Here is a 24,546-nt window from a genome sequence, read left to right as displayed (position 1 = left end):
ATTCTGATCAGCTGCAGTTTCTAAAAAAGCTGTATGATGCTCGAGAGACGGAGGACAGTTTTCAATCGGAACGCACCGCCAGACTGGAAGAAGATATAGAAACGCAGGGCTCCGTCGAAAATACTGAGAATGTTTCTGGGCCATTTGATACAGCACCCACACAACAAACATCCAAAAGCGAGTGCCATACAAACAGAAAACATAGAAAACCTGATGCAATCGAAATGAAAATATTACGAGCTCTGGAAGAAGACAAACCTTGCAGCAAAATGTCATTTTTACTTAGTCTGAAGCCTCATCTGGAAAAATTTGATGAACAGGATTATCTTCAGTTTCAGATGGGAGTCCTCAAAGTTATAGAAAATATATATGAAAGGAGAAATATATTGACAGCTCAACCTCCTCCATTTACCCATTACACACCTCCCATGCCCTATAATAATAGATTTCAAGCTTATTCTTATTCACCTATGGAAAATGCTGCTCCAATATCCTCTTACCATACGCATCAGATTCGTCCTCCTCCAGCTGCACCAAACCCAACTACTTTTCTCGAACAACCATTACAGACTTCTCAAGGTCGCAGTTCTTATCAACGAATTAATAAAGTGCCACCACCATACCCTTCGCCTTCCACAAGTAGCCATGAAGGCCCACCATCAACAACGCAGTTCTACAACGTTTTTGCAGAGAGCCTGTCGCCACAAAGTGACAGTACAGTCAGTCCTGCTACAAACTCTTTGGTTTCAACTGCTGATATTGATATTGACTTTTCTACTTCATAATCTGAGCGTAATAAAAATGTAAAACACAAATAAATAAGTAAATAAACAGAACTAGTTTTTATGTATTAAATTACCTTAACGTGATAGCCAGCATTTGAACAGGTTGGATGCAATTGCGGAATTGTGTGTTTTGTCGTTGTAACACATCCTTTAGTTTTCTATGTAATTCGTCAAACGAGGTAATAGACATTCGGAAATAGTTAAAGAATTTATTTCCGTCGTTCCTCAAATCTTCAAAGAGTGTATAAAATAAACCCACTTCGTCTCTTCTCTGGTTAATGGGGTGTACCCACAAAAGACGACCTTTTCTTTTGCGGCGACGATGAAGCAACCACAAAGCAACAACTCGTTTACGGTTCATCTTGATACACACATTAAGCAAACTGAATAGACACCAACAACTGGTCACGTCAAAAAGCCGTGTAATGTGAAAGCAACACAGGCACGGCTAAAACTCGTACGGCTTTTTGCCGTACGGTCAAAACCGTATAGTGTGAAAGCGGCGTAACGGACGACCAAACAATCAGGCGCGAGTATCACCCGCCCATATTCAACACTGGGTCTAGCGAACAAAGCTCGTCACCCCAGAATAAATACAGAAGGCAATACAAGAACTTAATTTTCACCTCTGATGAGGTGTGTTCATTGTATATTTTATTGTACAAACTTTACCACATGATGTTGTTTTCTCAGTGTTAACCAAAACTTTGTATATTAGGATTAAGGTTTGTAAATATTAGCATAAGTATACCAAAAACTGACACACACTCAGTAATACCAAAGAATTCACAGTGCCATGAAAATGAGACAATAAAAATGAAGGTTGTAAATAAAAGACCCCCAAACCTATCAATTGCAAGGTCGACTACTGTATCCTGTCAATCAAATAAAATTTTCTAGTGACAGTATACAGTAGGGGGGCAGTTGTAATGACACATTCCTATGCAGAGACATACAATATCTTAAAAGCTGCGCCAAAGATAAATTGAGAGGCATGTATATTATAATCTTTGTAAAGTTCACATTGGATTCTCTTTTGTTTCATACTCCAAGGAGCTAAGGGACACTCTCGATTGTTGCCTCGTGGAGGATGGACGTGATTTTTGGACTGTGCGGAAAGGCAGCCATGTAGTTAGTAATTATGGTTTGTGCGGCGAGCACTGCAAGTCTTATGGTGTTGTGAATAAAAAATAGTGAGAAGTATCGAAGTGTTACGAAAATTATTTAAAGCAACGTAGCATTGTATTGCTTGGTTTCCACCGTCTTCGTGAAGTGAACCGATGCCGACTTAGGAAGATACACACGGTCAACAAGGAGAAGAACTTCGATGGCGACTGATGAATTAATATTGTGGCAGAAGGACTAATTCTACGTCTAAGGTGAGAACTCTGATTAAATCAACAATGACGTAGAATTCAAAATGTAATTAATCGAAATGGTAAATTATATTACAGGCATATTTCACGCAGCACTGTATTTGTCCGCATTCAAGCCAGTCAATACGATCCGTCAAAAAGCCTTTCAAAAATTCTAAAGTTAAAGAACACAATTAAATCAAATGTTTTTTTATTTATTTCGCCACACGCTGTATGGTGGTACAACAAGCAATGTGTGGTTTTGATGAGCAATAAAAATGGCGGAAATGATTTTTATGTTGATCCCTATTTCAATTTTCATTAGAGGTTCAGGAACTCTCGGAACCAAGGTGATGCAAAACGTTTTGATGTGTGTATTATTTTAATTAACCCTGACACCACTTACAATACATACTGTGGACATTATATCTCCCCGTATACCGCCATGAGATGCACAGGATGATTAATTTGTGTTTCATTTGAAAACTATATTCTTAGTTAATTAATGTCTTACGGAATCTGCTATTGCCTGCGAATTAACTCCTTCCTCGATTTTTACCGAATAAATCCTCGCAACGTATTTCGCTAAGTGATTTAAACATTCGCGAGTTTATAGTACTTGGACAGAGTTAAATAAGCAAAAACTGAGAATTAACCGGCGCATTACGGTGGGTGTGGAGTGGGAGGGGGGGGGGGCTTTGTGCCCCATTTTGAAAATATTATCTTATAATCTAGTCACTTTCGTAATATTTTAAAATCTTGAAAAAATTATTATTTCTAATGACTTTTTCCACCAGATTCCATAACTGTTTTAAATTTGTCAGTTAAACTTAACCCAAAAAATTAATTTTTTAGGGTGGTCCTAATGTATCCATCTGTTGGTAGTACACATTATCTGAAAATGCGTTGATATTGCTAAGTGTGTGCTGAAACATGTGTACAGGTTCTGGACCCTGTTTGCACTTTAATAGTATGTTGTTAGTGTAAGTCAACAACAATAAAGGATTTTTTTTGGGGGGGGGCTGCATAAAGTACCGCCGCCCTCCCCCTACTAGTAAGTGTTATGGAAAATGTGTTGCTACTGAGGAAGAAGGAGTTGAATAAAAATCCCTGTTCCGTAGTTCAAAACAAATTTCCCAGATTTATTCAGCGCTTTAAGACTACCTAAGTACATTACCGGCTCGGCTCACTAACGAAGCCGTACTTTGTGTTCTATACAATCACAAAAAAGCGAGTATGACCCTTGTTGTTTTTGTGTTCTAAAACAAAAAAGTCACAAAAGTCTAGAAAGTCTATAAAGATAGTGTCTAGTTGTGAAGAATTCACTGGCCGACCTGACTATAACAATTCCACAAACAGCAGGTCCTTACTGTAGGGAAAGATACGAGGGTGGTTTGAAAAGTTCTCGCAACGAGTCGTTCACGTGATATTCATTGGACTGTTGCCTGTAAACACGTGCCACGTCATTGTTCTTGGAAGAGAGCTGTGGCCGTGACATGGCGTCGTGATTGGCGAAGACAGAGAAAATCCAGACTGAGCAGTTATTAAGTACTTCGTCAAGAAAGGTATGAAAGCAAAGGACATTCATGCCGATTTACAGAATCACTGGGGGCTCTGCTCCTTCATATTCAACTGTTGCGAAGTGGACCAATGAATTTAAATTTGGTCAGGAGAGCTTAGATGATGTTCCGCGCAGTGGTCGCCCAAGATGTGTCACTACTACAGAAATCATTTCAAAAGTACACAAAATGGTCATGGAGGATCGCCGATTGAAGGTGCGTGAAATTGCTCACGCTTGCCATATGTCATTTGAAAGGGTATATCACATTTTAACTGAAGCATTAGAAATGAGAAAATTATCTGCTAGATGGTTGCCGCGACTCTTGACTTTGGATCAGCACACACCTGTCGTCACCATGGCAAAATTACACGAATTAAGGTATGAATTAGTAAAATATGGAGTTTCAGTCTTCGATCGCTATTCTTTATTCTCAATTACCGGTTTCGGGCTAGCTGCCCATCTTCAGATCATATGTTGTAGTTACAGAGTAACTTGTCCGTACAGAACACACTGTTCACTGTCATAAGTAAAGTAAATTTACTTTACTTATGACAGTGAACAGTGTGTTCTGTACGGACAAGTTACTCTGTAACTACAACATATGATCTGAAGATGGGCAGCTAGCCCGAAACCGGTAATTGAGAATAAAGAATAGCGATCGAAGACTGAAACTCCATATTTTACTTATTGAACGATCGCGGAATTCCCAGTGAGACAACTATGTCTAGTTTTGATAAAGGTATGAATTGTTGCCACACTCGACTTATTCACCTGAAATGTCCCCGCCAGACTTTCATCTCTTCCCAAAACTGAAAATTTTTCTTGGTGGACGAAGATTCACTTTAAACGAAGAACTGATCGCCGGAGTTGACAAATATTTTGCAGGTCTGGAGGAAACTCATATTCGAGACGGGATCAAGGCACTCAAACATTGTTGGACCAAGTGCATTAATCTACAAGGAGGCTACATCGAAAAATAAAAAAAGTTTGTGATGTAAGCACTTTTTTCTATTTCGTTACGAGAACTTTTCAAACCACCTTCGTGTATTCTACGAACACGAAGAAATTCAGAAGGCCGTCATATCAAGAATAAATGTAGAATGCAGGACAGAGATCTGTTCTCACGCTAAATATGCAACACTATAAAGACTAGACCAACGTACTTTATCATCCTCTGTTTCTTCAGGGGAATATTTTTGAAAAGACATAACACTGTTTTGCACTTCATCATCGCGGTTTAGTCTCCGCGGATTTTTGACTGAAATTGATAGTAAATTGCAGAAAACATTTGCTTTGATGCAAACATGGTAACGAGAAAAGACACTTTGTTTTCGGGCTATTCGGACAGGTGGCCATAAAGCGCCTTGATATATATTGAGGGTGATTTTCGAGAGTGTAGAAAATTTACCTTCATTAAATGACCTTTCCGTCTTGAGATTAAAAAAAATAATTTGTTTGCCATTACAGAAAGTTGCAAGCAGTGGAGTTGAAAGACTGATTACTATGGAAAGAAATAGTGAAATGGAATTAAATGTGAGTACACTATCCATCTATTTCAGTATTATTGTATAGCATTCTACAGTGAGAGAGAGATTCGAAAACTGTTTTTACAAGTGAATTTGTAACTGCATCACATTTTCTAACAGACGCGTCACAATTTTTCGACCACAGGGATGTCATGTAAAACTGCCCAGAGCACTACAAACACTTGACTAAATTCTCTGAATGGCTCAAAATAGCAAGGATAATGTCATTATGGAACATTTTGATGCACGGAACAACTAACTGTGTGTAAAGTAAAAACAAAAGCAACTTTGAACGTAGTAAAACCAGGAAGATACAAGAAACCAAAATAAATTAGGAAAACACGAAAAAGGCTAAAAAATAAAATAAAAGTGGAATCTCAAAAGAAACAAAAAATAAACATAAGGTCAACACTCGTAATTCAGAGAGCGTAAGCAGGAAGTAACTGCTTGTCCAGGCAGATGAATAATGCGCAATGCTTAATAAAAAATAATGCCTACAAATTTTAAACATGAGGCAGCAGAGAAGACCTGCTTCTTTCTCCTCGCGCGTGTTGTAATACGTTACTACCGAATAACGTTTCCTACGTGATGAGTCAGCAGGCTTTTCGTATGGAAACTGATGAAGTGAGCCCTTTCCTTTAGTAATAATTTTTGCTCTGTACGATTTACTCCGTCCACCGCAGGGTTAATCAAATTAAATGCCCTTTGAAAAAATAATCTAAGAAGCGTAGCAAAGATTGCAAACATTCCGATGCTAGGAACTCAGATAATGCAGAACTCCAAGAGCGTGGAAAAAGACCCTCGGGCACATTACTGAAAATAACATTATGAAGTACAGACAATCACGACCATATGGTAAAGGGTCTATTCGTGCACGGTGAAATGTTGCTTGTTGAATAACAAACATAATATGCCTCAAATGTTTGATTAAGGCTAAAATACATTAAGAATAAATTTTCTCTGTGTAAATAAATCTGTAAAATAAGGAGAAAAGGAGCCATGATTTAATGTAGGGGATGTATTTGTTTTTCTATTCCGGCAAAGAATGTTGTAGAGAAATGATTATAACGATCTGTAAAACAAGTTGAAGGCACTCGCCATAATTTGTTTTTGGATTATAAAAAGGCAGGAGCTGTGAGAGCTCTCTCTCTCTCTCTCTCTCTCTCGTTTGTTTTCGATGGCTGTTTCACAAAATGTAAGAGTCGCTCTCGTATCTGTAACTTTTGGTTAAATAATTACGCTAATTTAATTACAGTAGCCGTGTTTGAATTAAGAACCTGCTTTCCTTTTCCGTTACTGCCACATTTCATTTTATTATGCTGCATTTTAGAACTTTTTCAGGCTGCAGCGAAGGAGAGTTGCCGACGAATTGTTTGGTGGCCACAGCCGAACGTTACTAGTGTTCAATCGGCATTTACTTTATTAAACTTTTACTTCGGCCTCAAAGAGAGCTCTTTTACCATTCTTTTCGATCAGTATCCAGGCAATGTAATTACGCAATTTTCGTAATTTTGAGATCGGTCACTGGCCTCTTAAAACAGACGTCGGTCAACGTTCTCGTCGGTCAGATAGGAATCTGATCCTGGTTGGCGGAATATAATTTCATTATTAACAAGTAGAAATTTTCTGTGCACCATTCTATCATTTCAGGAGCTTTGCCACCAGCAAAAGTGATAAATATAATAAAACTATATTTTTTAAAATATCAGTAACATTATAACAGACTTTTTTATGAACGGAAATCCTTGTTCATTTTTATTAATGGCTGCCGCAGACCCCCGTACCGCTAGAAACCACCGCATACGACGCCATTGCACCACTGTTTCAGAACGAGAACAAGCAAAGTTAGAAACCTGGTCTTCAGATTCTGGCTAGAATGTTGCGGTTTACCTCAGGTCAGGGGAAACTGCGATGTCCTTCAACAGCACCATAATTAGCTCCTTCGGAATGATCCACAGCACTCAGCAGCCGACAAAGCCAATTATGCAGCATACACCCCCTTCTTACAAAATTTCTGTCTGCCTGGTAACGTCTTTGCCTACCATGCAGCGGGCCCAGGTTCGATTCCCGGCCGTGTTGGAGATTTTCTTCGCCCGTAGACTGGATGTTGTCGTCATCATCATCATCATCATCATCATCTCATTATCACCGACGCGCATGTCACCCAATGTGGCGTCGTCTGAAATAAGCCTTGCAACCGGCGGCTGAACTTCCTCGGACGGAGCCTCCCAGCGATCATTTCATTTCATTTTTTTACAAAATTTCTCAAGTAGTATCATCCAAGACAATTGATCACCAGTAAAATGCTGAATAGCCTGCAGATAAATAAGAGTCTGAGCTGACAAGAAACGTTTCCCCACCTGGAACTCTCATCCGCTCCAGTGCCGTCTTCAAGGTTCACAACTCTGCGTGGTACTCTGAACAGCGGCTTGCTGGGAGTGTTTTAATAATATGATGTGGGAAAGTAGCAGCGTTCTCGATGTTGTCCCCTGCTGAAACCCATCTGCAAATACCACTATTCGTTTTGCAATACTCCAATAAAATGCCATTAAAACTCTGTTTAGAAACCATAAACAGAGTGCTCATCTTGTTGTACTGTCATGACCATGTTTAGTGTGGGGCTGTCAATCAACCTGGCAGGATCTTTACTCCCTCTCTGTTTAGGAACTAGTATATCTGTCACACCGATAAGTTGGTTGAGGTGGGTCAGGACATTATCCTTCTTCTACAAAGGCAGAAAAAATGTGTAATTTTAGTACAAACCTGAATACATTGGGATCGACGGAAACGAGGTAGCTGATAGACCAGCGAAACCAGTCTGCCAAGGTAACACTACGGTACACTATTCCGGCAAACGGGAAAATTATCTACTTCTAAACATCCCAAGTGTCTTGGCATGTCGCTCAATAGACCACTGCTGCCACCTGAGTTATATTTGCATTAGAGATCTCCCAAGTCACCAACAAGTCGATGATATCAAAACTAAACGATTTAGTTTAAGACACCATAGTTTCGTAAGTGTCGAACATGTGCTAAGAAAGAATTTCAGTCAATGATGCTACATGGAAGGACTTTTTCAGTTTCAGTTTCCTGGTCGCTTACTCACGGCATGTGGCATGTAATACTGTGGTAGCCCAGAGCTTATGGAGGATACAACTACAACTGAACAGAAAAAGGGACGGACTGCGAATATGCTGCATAAATGAGGGAAATTAAGCTCTTCATAGAGCTAATGTGACATGGAGAAACAAACCACACTAGATAATGACGAGTGTCCTTAATGAGCGTATTCTGGTGTCTACAGAATTCCTTAAGGAAAATAAGCTATCTTTGCTTTATATGGTTCAAATGGCTCTGAGCACTATGGGACTTAACTTCTGAGGTCATCAGTCCCCTAGAACTTAGAACTACTTAAACCTAACTAACCTAAGGACATCACACACATCCATGCCCGAGGCAGGATTCGAACCTGCGATCGTAGCGGTCGCTCGGTTCCAGACTGTAGCGCCTAGAACCGCACGGCCACTCCGGCCGGCTTTGCTTTATATTCTAAAGTTGTATTTAAACACACTGATTATTATTCTGTGTCACGACTCTTGGTTTTGTTGTGATCCCTGTAGGAAATAATTATAAAAATATTAATCTTGCACTCATCCACGCAGCGTGAATTATGAATACGTGATAGCTTGTCGTTGTAATTATTCTGAGTCAAAGATAAGCTATCGTTCGTCACAGCAGCAGGTAAACTTATCAACTCGCAGGCCACATTTTACAGCAAAAGTATCTGTCACCCACCTAAGTCTTAGAGAACAGTTGGTCCACCTGCAGAGTCACCGGTATGGCTGAAGCAATCGCATTACTGCGTGGCCACGAATGTATCGATAAATCTGGCGATATCGTTCTTTGTCTGTCTACTTATGAAAAATTCACAATAGTGCTATAATACTGGTTGGTTCTTTGTATTACCATCGAATATTCCCTGTTTAAATAATAAGACCTGGTTCATATACGCAGAACGAAGCGTTGTTGAAGAAAGACAAGCTTGATGCTGATTTTTGCACATGAAAAACATTATTTTAAAACTGCTTCACTATTAGACTGCAATACCAGACTTCAATAGACAAGCCCGAAAATTTATTTTCCAAGCCCATTCATCTTTAAATGTAGATTTAAAGTAAATTTACTGAATTTTGAGTCCAATGTCACCACTGTGCTATCTCGCTCGGCACGTTCACAGTAGTTCGTTCGCAGTCATAAACGACAATGCAACTACCAAATAGCACTCCCAGAGCGCCCTTTATAGTTGTATAAGCTTCATTACCTGTATCAGGCCTTAGAAAAGCAGGACTTACAGAGATTTAACTTTGCCTCCTTCCTCTGGCGGAAAGGAAAGTTCTCCAAACACACATGCTGTTGAGCCATTTCCCTGGGAGGTGCCCAAGCTACTTCGTGACTCAGACAGCACGCAAGGCGCTGCGATGTGTTTGTCGAATGTTAAGGCAAGAACATCTTTCTTCATGGGCTCAGTGGTCTAGGGGTATGATTCCTGCTTTGGGTGCAGGAGGTCCCGGGTTCAAATCCCGGCTGAGCCCTCAATTTTATCTTCAAGAGGTGCAAAATAGAACACACATCAGAGTCTGGAAGTGCTGTGAATAGTATTATAATGCATGCAAACGTACGTTCCTGTGTAGAGCTGTAGGGGGAAATACTGGTCTGTAAATGTTTCTATTTAATATCTTTAATGAGGCAGGTTATGCTTCGGATTTGTTACTTTCATTGTGATGTTCGGCCTTTTGAATTTTTTCCGGTAAGCTTCGGTTCAAATTCGCTCTGCTATCCAGATTAAGATTTTCTGAGGTTTTCGCAAACCAATGACGCTCATACAAAGCCAGCAAATAATGCCGTTCCTAATGAAGTTAACAGGCGAATGTGTGAACAGAAATGCATAAATAAAGATGTTTGATTTAGCGAAACTTTCCCGAGATTGCTTTAGAAATATCGGAACGATTCCCTCACACCAGTAGGGTAATAGACGTTAACTGAGTTTCATAGCCTGTAAAAGAACATTAGGATAGTTTATTGTTCCTTTCACAGTTTACATCTCTTCTACCATGCTATTATACAGAACAGTCTTGATCACGCAAAATACTTTTATTCATAAATGATGACGAATTTCGAAATGAAGTGGATCATCATCGGAGCATACTCTGTAATGTAGAGTACAAAACACTAGAGGGAGATATGTAACATAATAAACATTATGTTAAACATTACTTATTCGATGTTATACCCAGCGATGACGTGCGGAGATGATGGCACGGAGCGGGAACTGTGGAGACCTCCCACTTATGTTGCCTGCTGACTATGTGGCGGTGTCGTGGAACTGAATAACAAAAGCCTCGCCCCCTTGCCTATTCCCCAACGTCATCTTTAGCCAATAGGATACAATGTATGCGATACATGTCATACAGCATGCATATAAACTTTAATATTATGCTAAATATTATCGTAAGTTATGTGTCAGTAACAACTGATAAGTTATACAGTTAAAATTTTACATAATATAACGTTAAAAAGTATAACTGACCAGCCCATGGCATAGGCTAGGCTGCCCTCTGCGGGACTTTCTTGTGTACTAAGGATGGGTTGCTACGCCGCTGCCACATTGCATTCGGCTCGGTCGCGCGTGATCTTCATATTTGCAGTGGTTGTAAGTCGTCCTTCAGCGCCGACCGCCAACATTTTATGCAGTGCCGTGTACTGCGTATGGTTACACGGGTTATCTTCAGTACATGACGCTGCATAAAATGTTGGCGGTCGGCGTTGAAGTACGAATTACAACCAATGCAAATATGAAGATCATACGCGGCCGAGCCGAATGCGATATGGCAGCGGCGTAGCCTCTTTGATCGCTGTCTATAAAGTACCCACTTCACTAACAAGGGAACCTCCCCATCGCACACCCCTCAGATTTAGTTATAAGTTGGCACAGTGGATAGGCCTTGAAAAACTGAACACAGATCAATCGAGAAAACAGGAAGAAGTTGTGTGGAACTATGAAAAAATAAGCAAAATATGCAAACTGAGTAGTCCATGCGCAAGATAGGCAACATCAAGGATAGCCTGAGCTATGCAGCGCCGTGGTCCCGTGGTTAGAGTGAGCAGCTGCGGATCGAGAGGTCTTTGGTTCAAGTCTTCCCTCGAGTGAAAAGTTTAATTTTGTATTTTCAGACAGTTATTATCTGTCGGTCCGTCCGTCCGATGCGAGGTAACTGCATCGTAGTATGGGGACGCTACACCTAAACAAACATCGAAACACACGACGTCAGTCGACTACAGCGCACGGAAGAGAGTATTCATGCTAATGAGGCTCCCTGGCTGGCAGTTGACTGTTCACTACTTTGGACGAGAGTGCATTAAATACGTGAGATGTATTCCGTGGGCAATATGAATTCAGCAAATATAGCTCGCGACTTCAATAACAATCGCACGGTTGTGCGGTGCGGTCGCAAAACACAGACACTAAACTTATTACAGTGAACAGAGACGTCAATGAACGAACGGACAGATCATAACTTTGCGAAAGTAAAGAAAGTAAACTTTTCACTAGAGGGAAGACTTGAACCAAGGACCTCTCGATTCGCAGCTGCTCACGCTAACCACGGGACCACGACGCTCCTAAGCTCACACTCTCCTTGATGTTGCCTATGTTGCTCATGGACTACTCAGTTTGTATATTTTGCTTATTTTTTTATAGTTCCACACAACTTCTTCCTGTTTTCTCGACTGATCTGTGTTCAGTTTTTCAAGGCCTATCCACTGTGCCAACTGATAACTAAATCCGAGGGGGGTGCGATGGGGAGGTTCCCTTGTAAGTAACCAGCAGCGTCGTACAGCCCAACTTTACTATACAAGAAAGTCCCACAGAGGGCAGTCTAGTAACATGTTAACTGATAACATGGACTGGCAATTATACCTTTTAATATTATGTAAAATTTTCCAACTGCATAACTTAACAGCTATTACTTACACATAACTTACGATAATACCTAGCATAGTATTAAAGTTTGTGTGCCTGCTGTACGACATGTATCGCATACGTTGATCCTATTGGCTAAAGATGATGTAGGATGACAGGCAATGGGTGGGGCTTCTGCTATTTAATTCCATGTCACCGCCACACAGTCAGCAGTCAACATCAGTGCATGGTGTCCACAGTTCCTGCTCCGTGCCATAACCTCCACACGTCATCACTGGGTATAGCATCGTACAGTTGATGTTTAAATTCATATTTATTACTTTACATGTTTCCCTCTAGTCGGCGCTTTTGCACTTAAATAAAAGCACAATAGGCAAAAATTTAGTAACCCTTAGGAGAACTTCACGGTAATACCTCGTAACACCACTTCTAGCATTGACAATGGCCTTAATTTGGCGCGAATGAGTGTCCGCAGGTTTTTGCAGGTATGCCACATCCAGCTGAAGCCACTCATGAATGATTGATGCTACCAATCTACGAGGATGTTGACTGCTACGTTTCACCCGCTGTTTAAAATAGTCCTAGAAATTTTACATTCAGACGTTAAACACTTAAACACTAAATGTCAATGAATGCTACTTATTTTGCTTTTCACTAAGGCATCAATGTCTGGTACCACGTTCTAAGCGCTGCTAATTCGAAGACTTTTAGACTGAAGTGAGTCTGTGAGATTCTGTGGGTACAACCGTTCTCTTCACCGCGGAAAAAAAAGTTTTTCGCATAAATACTTAGGTCCAATTCTGAAGGTGGCAGGGGTAAAACACAGGGAGCGGAAGGCTGTTTACAATTTGTACATAAACCAGATGGCAGTTATACGAGTCGAGGGAGAAGAAAGGGAAGCAGTGGTTGGGAAGGGAGTAAGACAGGGTTGTAGCCTCTCCCCTATGTTACTCAATATGTATATTGAGCAAGCAGTAAAGGAAACAAAAGAAAAAATCGGAGTACGTATCAAAATCCATGGAGAAGAAATAAAAACTTTGAGGTTCGCCGATGACATTGTAATTCTGTCAGAGACAGCAAAGGACTTGGAAGAGGAGTTGAACGGAATGGATAGTGTCTTGAAAGGATATAAGATGAACATCAACAAAAGCAAAACGAGGATAATGGAATGTAGTCGAATTAAGTCGGGTGATGCTGAGGGAATTAGATTAGGAAATGAGACACTTAAAGTAGTAAAGGAGTTTTGCTATTTGGGGAGCAAAATAACTGATGATGGTCGAAGTAGAGAGGATATAAAATGTAGACTGGCAATGGCAAGGGAAGCGTTTCTGAAGAAGAGAAATTTGTTAACATCGAGTATTGATTTAAGTGTCAGGAAGTCGTTTGTGAAAGTATTTGTATGGAGTGTAGCCATGTATGGAAGTGAAACATGGACGATAAATAGTTGGACAAGAAGAGAATAGAAGCTTTCGAAATGTGGTGCTACAGAAGAATGCTGAAGATTAGATGGGTAAATCACATAACTAATGAGGAGGTATTGAATAGGATTGGGGAGAAGAGGAGTTTGTGGCACAACTTGACTAGAAGAAGGGATCGGTTGATAGGACATGTTCTGAGGCATCAAGGGATCACCAATTTAGTATTGGAGGGTAGCGTGGAGGGTAAAAATCGTAGAGGGAGACGAAGAGATGAATACACTAAGCAGATTCAGAAGGATGTAGGTTTCAGTAGGTACTGGGAGATGAAGAAGCTTGCACAGGATACAGTAGCATGGAGAACTGCATCAAACCAGTCTCAGGTCTGAAGACCACAACAACAACAACAGCTTAGGTCCAAACACCAACATAGTCGTAACTGTATACTTGTGACGTTGTGGAAATTTTGGTTCATTAATTTTTTTTACGAGTCTACAAGATTTATTTTACTACGAATCTCTCTGTCGTACTACAGGTCCATAAGTTTTAAATGTCGTTAGGAATCCTACAGTGACATGTTAAACTGTGTGTGGCTGACCCTCACTTTGAAGTTCCTGACCCGGCCATAATCATGCATTCGATCGATTTTAAACGAACTAATCTCCCCTTGAAACACTGCGCCGTTAAGTGCAGGACGTTCGGAAATTTCCCGTTTAGCAACCTTTAGGATTTGTAGAGGGGGACTGAGTAGACAATATTATGAAGTCGAACCTATGTACAGCCGTTTGAATACATGTTTGCTAGGTAGGTATGTAACAGGGTAGTTATGGTGGGTAGAGGGGGATGCTTACGTTGAACTGGCTGCGTCTGTCTTTCTTCTCTGCCCTGGTTTGAGCGTTACTAATACAAAGTCTCAATAGCAAGTTAAACTGTGCTTTCTTCCAACTGCTGGGATTGAGAGACCGACAGTATATTATGGTTAAAGGAGGGGAGCTAGCGCAACCGCAAATTCGCTATAGAATCTGTCAGATTTCGTCCGGCTCTGGAGCTTTGTTCGATTTCAACAAAATTGGTTGAAATGGCTCTGAGCACTACGGGACTTAACATCTGAGGTCATCAGTGCCCTAGAACTTAGAACTACGTAAACCTAACTAACCTAAGGGCATTACACACATCCATGTCCGAGGCAGGTTCGAACCTGCGACCGTAGCGGTAGCGCGGTTCCAGACTGAAGCGCCTAGAACCGCTCGGCCACACCGGCCGGCCCGATTTTAACAAATGCAGCCATTCTCGCTCCCTCAGGGACTAATATCTATTTCATTCTTCTTTGCAGCGGTGTGAAATTTACATTGGGACAACACTCCAGAGTTTTCTTTTGTAAATGAACATTTTAAACCAACTCTGCATTTCTACTTTTGCTTTGATACCCTCAGCTTCAGTCCTTGTCTTTCCCACGAGTGTCTGGACACTAACTTTGGAGGCACCAACAGCCTTTGAAGATAACCAGAATTTCTTTGGGTTTTGTGAGAGCTTTCGGTATTATTACTGAATTGTCCTTTTGACAGCGAAACCCGTTTCATTTTGCATGTCTCTGTCTGTAGCCTTACGCTCTGTTTTGCAGTTCATCTGACGGTGCGCAATATATTTCCAGCAGTGACGAAAGTGTTGCTAGGACATCGCGTGCTATAAGAAAGGGCCACAATATAAGCACTAGCGCACGTGTGCTGGTCCGTGAAGTAGCTTCCCGAATGGAGCGGTTGGCTGCTTCGTGACTCACAAAGCCAGCCAGCCATGCGAGGAGCAGGAATGTTGTCATAGCTGCCGTTAACGTCTGTACTCTGATAGCGATTTATATCTCGTACCGGGCTCAGTGGTCTAGGGGTATGATTCCTGCTTTGGGTGCAGGAGGTCCCGGGTTCAAATCCCGGCTGAGCCCTCATTTTGTGAAGATGAATCGGTTGGTGCATTGATCTCACCCTCAATATTTCACTAATCTCAGTGCTCTGGTCGCTTACTTTCTAGAGCGCTGCTTCACATACGGAGAAACCAGCGAAATATAGGCTCCATGTAAAAGAATGTTAGCTCATACAAACAGAACATAGGAAAAGATCACACTTTCCGCTCTCGTCATCCTGATAGATCATTTTCGTGACCTAACTGTACTGAACAGCTTCGTTTTGGATTTTCGCCATGACCGCACACGCAATCTTCGCCAAACATAAAAAAATAATATATAGACTTACGGAAAGAGCTTTCGACTGATCCTTGAGTATTCTAATCTTAATCTAAGGGAGGGGGAGAGAAAAGAGAAAGAGAAGATCCAACTAAGAGCGGCGCGTTTCGTCACTGGATCTTGTGGTCGGCGCAGGAGCCTTACAGAGATGCTCAACAAACTCTAGTGGCAGACGCTACAAGAGAGGCGTTGTGAATCACGGAGAGGTTAACTATTAAGATTTCTAGAGTACTTTCCGGGAAGAGTCCTGCCACATACATCTCGCGAAATGACCACGACGAGAAAATTAGAGAAATTTGAACGAATACATAAGTTTACCGACAGTCGCTCTTTCCATGCACCATTCGAGTGGAACAGGGTAGGGGGGGATGATTTAGTGATACCAGAAGTACCATCCGTCTCACGCCGTCAAGTGGCTTGCGGAGTATGAGGACAAAGCGGTACAGGAACTACGAGGAGTCAAGATCTTTCGTAGACTCCCCTCGACAACGACTTCAAGAACATTTACCCAACGTATAACAAGTGCAGCCCGCCCCCAACACCCGCCATCACCATACACCCTGTGATGTAACAGCGATACCTGACAATTTTTCCCTGTTCGGGCGCCAAGTGTGATGTAACAAAATAAAAGTGACTTTGTTATTCAATGGAAAAGTTGGAAATTGAGATTTCGCGTACTGTTTTATCAGTCACAATTGGCGTAAGAATCATGGATTGACCATTGTCATAAAATATTGCATTATGAAATATGAATAGTCTTTACTTGCAGTTTCGCGTGGCTTGAAACAGTCACAGCTAGCGTGCTATTGATTAAGAAATTGCTTTCTAATTACTTCATGATCGTAGATACGATCATACCCGGTCTTGAAGTTATTGTTATGACAAAACAATTTCCTAAGGGACCAGAAAGTTCTTAAGGGCGCAAAAACAACTGTAACATCACACAAAAGGGTAATTCAATATTAAAGCTGATGCAAGAAGACGATAAAACAGTTTTTCTTTTGTCAGTGTAACACTCACATTGGACTGCTGATCTTGGTGTCTGTAATCTTAGCAAAATGCATAATTAAAATGAAAATAATACTGAGGAGATGATAGGAATGAACACTGCTAAATGATTCAGTATTTCGAGAACAAATATTTATTATAACTAAAACATATGTCGTACCTTATGCTTAGTACTACAATGACGGTAGATTTTTAAGTCTATTGATCGCTCTTTAATATAGCCATTGACCTCTCGAGTCGCTCGTACGTCGTCACGATAAGTTATAACAGTTCTTCTTTTTACACTTCACTCAAACTTAGACGGAACACGTTTTTATACATTTAGTAAAAAATTAGATCAGACCGCCACAAATCTGCGTCCGTCTTACTTAAGAAAAACGGTACAAGTGTTTAGCGCTCAAGGCTTCAATTGTTCTCCAGCGAACAAAATAGTGAAGGATCGCATATCTATCCGTATTCATCTGTTTATGTTGCCGCCCAAAGACGACGAATTACATTATTTAGGAAATTCCTCCGTCGCTATGCGACACCTTATTATACATTAATCATTCTTTATAAACAAGTATTTGCCTTCTGGCTGAAAGTATTAACTATTTGCTGTTTTAATGAAGCCAAAAATAGCGAATATCACAACCCCCACACTCGGAAAAAAAAGAAACAAGATCAGTGAAGTTGAAAGCAGCCTGTTAAATCGGCATTGTCATTTTTGTCTACTATATTTTACTTTTACTTGATCGTAACATTTATAAAAAAAAATGGCCCTGAGCACTATGGGACTTAACTTCTGAGGTCATCAGTCCCCTAGAACTTAGAACTACTTAAACCTAACTAACCTAAGGACATCACACACATCCATGCCCGAGGCAGGATTCGAACCTGCGGCCGTAGCAGACGCGCGGTTCCAGACTGTAGCACCTAGAACCGCTCGACCACTCCAGCCGGCTAACATTTATCTTTGCAGTACTTCACACGTCTCTACTGACTCAGCTTCGATTGATCGAAATAAGCTGTCTGGTCAATCTCATTGCATGTTTTCTGAGACACTTCCGTAATTGTGGGAGGTCGGTTTGTCTTTTAGTCAAAGAGAAGCTTCGCGGCTTAGAAGTGACTAATTGTTTTTGTGCGTCTTACAAGGGAACCTCCCCATCGCACCCCCCTCAGATTTAGTTATAATTTGGCACAGTGGATAGGCCTTGAAAAACTGAACACAGATCAATCGAGAAAACAGGAAGAATTGTGTGTAACTATGAAAAAAATAAGCAAAATATACAAAATGAGTAGTCCATGCCCATGATAGGCAACATCAAGGAGAATGTGAGTTCAGGAGCGCCGTGGTCCCGTGGTTAGAGTGAGTAACTGCGGACTGAGAGGTCTTTGGTTCAAGTCTTCCCTCGACTGAAAATTTTACTTTCTTTATTTTCGCAAAGTTATGATCTGTCCGTTCGTTCATTGACGTCTTGTTCACTGTAATAAGTTTAGTGTCTGTGTTTTGCGACCGCACCGCAAAACCGTGCGATTAGTAAAGGACGTAACTCTCCAATCGGAACCAAAAACATTTGATCGCAAGGTCATAGGTCAACCAATTCCTAGACAGGAAAACACGTCTGATATATTCTATACGACACTGGTTTTCAGGAATATGTTGTCGACCCACCTAACGTGTACTCTTAGCGAATGGGTAAAAAGATTCTTCTACCTTGCCCGATTTAGGTTTTCTTGTGGATGTGATAATAACTCCCAAAAAAGTGATGAAAACATAAGAGTTTTTCACATAAACTGAAAATAAAAAATTAAACTTTTCACTCGAAGGAAGACTTGATCCTAGGACCTCTCGTTCCGTAGCTCATCTCGCTAACCACGGGACCACGGCGCTCCTTAACTCCCACTGTCCTTGATGTTGCCTATGTTGGCATGGACTACGCAGTTTGTATATTTTACTTATTTTTTTCATAGTTCCACACAACTTCTTCCTGTTTTCTCAATTGATCTGTGTTCAGTTTTTCAAGGCCTATCCACTGTGCCAACTTATAACTAAATCTGAGGGGGGTGCGATGGGGAGGTTTCCTTGTTAGTGTGTTCTGTTCTGGTACTGATGAGAGTTTTGCCTTGATAGGAAGATTGGGCTTGCCTGGCGTCGATCTGAGCTAGTTTGCAGATGATGAAGAATCTGGGTCAGAGTTTTTCAACTACTTATCGTGGTGAAACTTAGCTGAACTGGTTAGGCTATTTTGGAATTGTTTGCTAAATTTCTGCTCGGCTTACTCGCGATGATAACTCGACGTTCAGGCTTGCGGCAGTGTTCTTCCTCTTAGAGAAACGCAAACTCGTATGCTGCTCAATTTTGACTACATGGAAGCTGATAATAGTGATAATGCTATCTTTTTAATTCGTCGTGCTATAGATTCAAAGTATTCCTGAATTGTAATAGAGTTGCTGTCTTATTAAACGTTATGTACTTAGTGTTCCGATGGCTTATTCTGAAGTTAGTGCTGTGCTTCTAAGTCATCTATACTGTTTCTAAAATAATATATTTATTAATGAACTTATTTCAGGATAATTTCCCCTCGAAGCGCGCCATTTCGTTGCTATTTGTCCGTGATGCAGCGCAACCATATTGTTCCTGAATATTCTTATGCATCTGAGCCACTCACTGAACTAACTTTGCAACTACAAAAAATTATAAATGAGTATTCTCTCTTAGCACGAAATTAGGTTTCAGAAGCAGGATCAATAACTGCAGTTTCGGCGACCGCTGTTTACTATATGTGCTGCGGATTGATCTTGAAACTTATTGATAAGATAGAAGTTATTGTATAAGATAGAAATGGTATTCATAAATTGTGTTGATTTATGATACATCGGTTTATTTTTAACGCAGATAATCAATGATTACATGCTTAAAGAAGCATCCTCTTGAACCCTTTCTTTTACGCTACACACAACTTGCAATGTGTAAAATTTTAATGCAATGCAACAAATGCTTATCTCCTACACATCCAGTTTGTGCTAACAAAATGAGTGAACACGAAGTCAAGTCTCTCATATAACTTTTGAGTATTAAAATACTCAAATGTATAATATTTTCTGTACGTTTCTCGCTCTCTCTACCAGTAGTTTTTCCTTGTCTAATATCAGTCGCTTTAAAACTACGTGCCGCGCGGGATTAGCCGAGCGGTCTCAGGCGCTGCAGTCATGGACTGTGCGGTTGGTCCCGGCGGAGGTTTGAGTCCTCCCTCGGGCGCGTGTGTGTGTGTGTGTGTGTTTGTCCTTAGGATAATTTAGGTTAAGTAGTGTGTAAGCTTAGGGACTGATAACCTTAGCAGTTAAGTCCCATTAGATTTCACACACATTTTTTTTAAAAAACTACGTGTGACCACATAAATTATGTGCTCTCCCTCATATCGTGCTCATTTTCAAATGTGCCACCAGTAACTGCGAAAAAGGCTATGGAATTTTCAAAGGTAGATAATAACAGATTACTTTTATTCTGTTAGGTTTACCTTATACCTCTTTACTAACTCTTTTGTTGTTCTTCTCCTACACATGTTTTGTTTTTCTTAATATACAGTATGTCACAATGTAATGTCTGATTTTACGCTTCATTAGCGACTGGAAATGCGCCGTTTAAACCTTTATCTTATCAACCATTTCTTGAATAGGAAATTTATGAAACCATTTTTTTATATGATGCTTCTTTTACACTTGTTTCTTTTTTCTTAAAGTAACACCTCTTCGATTAATCCATAAGCGAGTAACTAGTAACTCGTTTTTAAAGCTTCATCTTTCTTAATATGTTTTCAAGTGGAATTTCGGTAACTCATTAAACTTTACATGCGGTAAATAATAATTGAATTCACGCTGAGTAAAAGCCAGCAAGCGAAAACTTCCAAGGAATACACTAAAAAAGAAAAAAGAACTTTATCAATCGACAGAAAATGGGAATATTTTACCACATCAGTTTGTTTGCTTTGTATCTATGTAACATTTTTGATCTATAAATAAAACTCTTATCTGCCGCTGCAATAAAAAATACCGACAGTTATCATTTCCACAATGGTTATTAGTTGCCATTCAAGGTGAATAAGAAAGTTGAGTGATCAAGTTCATCTACACCAATACATTGCAAATCATTGTAAAATTTGCTGAAGGTGGTATTGATATTGTATCGTACAGATATGAGAGCGTTGTCAAATACCGGGTTGGATGTCGCATTCCTTAAGGCACTGGAATTGCGTGCAACAGTCTATTACTGGCAGTCAAGATTTAGGTCACTCAGACGAATGCCAGGATGGATCCTTGAAAAAGATCACGATAGATTTCAAAGGACGTTGCGCCCTTATTTCCCTCATATCCCGGCGCGGACGTAACATTAACCTGCAATCATCCTGCCTTCGGACTGAAGGTACTGGGCCATCTTTCAGACAGTGCAGTAGTTTTCTCAGTAGTTAGGTTCTGTTCCAGTTCTTCCTACGTTGAAGTTGCATTCCGAAGCCAATGAAATACAAAAGGTGTTATTCAATTTAATCTTCCTTCTTTCCGAAATCGTAAGAAATAATCTGACGATGGTGGCTGATGGCCTGAGAAAGAGACAGCAGTAAAAAATTGGGCCTTGGTTGGTACTTGGTTATTGCATAACAGACAAGAAAAGGACCATGTTTATCGTTTCGTGCGTGTGCTGTTGAGTCGGCTTCCTGCTCACAGCGAGGGAGTGCATCAAGGTTGCTAAGCTTACAACTAGGTCACCTCATCTGCTGTGAAAGCTAACGTCTTCCTTCATACTTGAACACTCTTCACGGATGGCTCAGTGGTCTAGCCGGCATGGTAGCTCAGCGTGTTCGGTCAGAGGGTTAGCTACCCTCTGTAACAAAAAAAAAAACTGAGTTAATGGATCAATGACGAACTGAACGGGTGTCTTGCGTTGTCCGCCCCGAGCAGATACAACGAACGAAAACGAACAAAATGAGATTTAATAAAAAAAAAAAGGGGAGGTATGATTTCTGCTTTGGGTGCAGGAGGTCCCGGGTTCAAATCCCTGCTGAGCCCTTACTTTTATTTGTCCTAACCGCCTAACAACAGAAGAATACACTCATGAACTTTGGTATCTTTGTACGCTTGCAAAGCAAAAAACGCATAGCTGATGAAGAACCGGCAAAATACTGAATAACATATTCTAATCGATGAATTGTCGAATGGTTCTATCAACGCCAAACCTCTAACATTCTTCAATTTCATGAATTTCACTGAGTGTATTTTGATTATATTGCCCTCAAAATGACGTAGTTTCAGTGAACTGAGTAAAGTATCGGCCTCTGCTCCACATGGTATCTTTCAGTTGTACGAGTAGCGTGCCATTTGAGTCTCGTATGATTACTCTTAGTACGAAATCAGAACTTTGTAGGATCTCCGCTTCCCCTTTAAAATTTAAACAGCTTGAAAGTTCACCAATGAGAAAATTTTGTAAAATATTTTCGTAGTATAAAATAAATATACTGTACAGAACAAGCGAGTAAGTGCAATGCGCTTAATAAGGCCAAAGACCTGGTAGCGTCTTACTGCGCGACTACTGAAGGATCACAGAAATTAACCCATGTCAAATATTTAGGGATAACCAATTGGAGGGACTTGTGCTCAAACCGTGTTGTAAGTGTAGTAGTAGGGAAAGAAGATGCCAGACAGATTCACAGGAAAAATCCCAGTAAATGCAATTCATCTACAGGGTAGACTGTCAGTAATTGTCTTCCGGGTAGACCGAACAAGGTGTAAGTTCCTATGGGACCAAATTGCTGAGGCCATCCGCCCCCACGCTTACACACTACTTACTCCGACTTGAACTAATTTACGCTAAGGACAACACACACATCCAAGCCCGAGCGAGGACTCGAACCTCCGACGGGGGGAGCCGCGAGAACCGTTGCAAGGTGCAGCAGATGGCGCGGCTACCTCGCGCGGTCCGAAGAAGGTGAAAAAATAAGTCTTCGTGATTTAGAATTGCTGTAGTTTTAATAAGGCTACTGAGGCGATGCCTACTTTTAAACAAGACTACACACAGTCTTCTCTATCCTTATCCGGCCAGTAGTTTTATATACTCATCCGAAATGTCTTAGATCTCGACAAAATCCCAATCTTCCTTCCTTATCTATCTCGTACGAACGATTCTTCGGCGTGATTCATCACTGTGGATCCTTTATAAGTGCGAAAACGTACTCCCAAGAAGAGCCTCTAAACGTATTAATTCCCGCCAGACACATATATTTTGCAACCTACATCCTCAGCAAGTCACCGTCCGATAAGTGACGGAGGGTACCCTGTACCACCACTAGTCGTCTGCCTTCCTGTTCCACTCGCAAACAGAGCGAGGGAAAAATGACAGTCTATGTTCCTCCATATGAGCCCAAATTTGTCGTATCGTATCTTCGTGATCCCTTCGCGAAATTTATGATGGCGGTATTAGAGTCGCTCTGCAGTCAGCTTCAAATGCTGCTTCTCTAAAATTTCTCAGTGTTCCTTGCAAAGAACTTCGCCTTCCCTGCAGGGATTCCTATTCAAGTTCCCGAAGCATCTCCGTAACACTTCCAAGTGTTATCAAGTGTTTCTGACAGTATGTGAAGAGTGGACTAGTACGGAAGCGAAACGTAGACAATAAACAATTCAGACCAGAAGAAACCAGAGCTTTTGAAGTGTGGAATGCTGAAAATTAAATGAAGAAATCGAGTAACTGACGATGAGATACTCAATCGAACTGTGCACAATGGTTCAACTTCACTAAATAATATGGCAGAAGACTGTCTTTAGTGTCATGTGTGTGCTTTTCTCATGGTAACTTTGTAACTCTCAAAGCCAGAGTCGTAACTGGAAAATGTGTGCTTGGTGATGCCTCAAAGTATAATTACTAGGTTTGATGCAAAGAAATCAGCTTTGCATGAAGATAGCGTTGTAATCAGACTTCGTTAAATTTATACACTACAGGCTCGAATAATGTACATTGTAATTTGGAAATATTACGCTAATGGCGTGCGGTAGTAACGTCGCCAAGCTAAACACTTCAAGCAGACTGAAATCGCGTAAGATATTTACAATTAGTAGACCAGGATATTAGTTATTCTTCTACTAAATAAAATAGAATACAATCCTCAATATTTTAGAATTAATTCATCCCATATATGGTAACAAATGGTACGTGACCTTCCTATCCGGAGGTCGATAAGAGAGAGATAACAAGCGTTCAAGACAACCGTTAAGACAAGAGTCGAAACGTGAATGAGTCGTATATAAATTTTTAAAATAGTTGATTCACGAAATGCACACAGTACGCTGTGTGAGATGTACTCGCTGCAGGAAGATTACGTCTTTGACTTTAAATTTTATTGCAATTATTGATGCAGAGCGTAAAAATTGTAAACGGAAACCAACAGAATTTAGCAATCACTTTGAAATGGATGTAGGGCGCAGTAGTTATCCAGAGATGAAGAGACTTGCCCAGGACAGAGTAGCGTGGAGAGCTGCGTGAACCAAGACTTCGCACTGAAGACCATACCAACAATCACTAAGTCGATAAAATTGACGAGTTCGGGCTTACAGACTCTTTTTTCGCGCACTATCTGTAAATGTAGTAGACACAGGATAAAATGATCGTCATACAGTACCACACTCCTTTCAACTTAGATATGCTTAACAGAGAAAAAAC

At 40.7% G+C, this 24,546-nt stretch overlaps 1 protein-coding gene and 2 non-coding genes across 3 annotated transcripts in view; 2 read left to right on the top strand and 1 right to left on the bottom strand.

The window, feature by feature from the left end:
* Positions 1-24,546, bottom strand: part of LOC126090494 (uncharacterized) — a 687,867-nt gene that overhangs the window by 344,719 nt on the left and 318,602 nt on the right. The gene's annotated exons all lie outside the window — the stretch shown is intronic.
* Trnap-ugg (transfer RNA proline (anticodon UGG)) lies at positions 9,748-9,819 on the top strand. Its single transcript has one exon. It is a non-coding gene; the product is annotated as a tRNA-Pro (tRNA).
* Positions 15,486-15,557, top strand: Trnap-ugg (transfer RNA proline (anticodon UGG)). Its single transcript has one exon. It is a non-coding gene; the product is annotated as a tRNA-Pro (tRNA).

This window comes from Schistocerca cancellata, chromosome 1 (genome assembly GCF_023864275.1).
Source record: "Schistocerca cancellata isolate TAMUIC-IGC-003103 chromosome 1, iqSchCanc2.1, whole genome shotgun sequence".
In the NCBI taxonomy this organism is placed as follows: Eukaryota; Metazoa; Arthropoda; class Insecta; order Orthoptera; family Acrididae; genus Schistocerca; species Schistocerca cancellata.
Note: the sequence above shows the minus strand (reverse complement) of the source record. Positions and strands in the feature narration are given on the sequence as shown.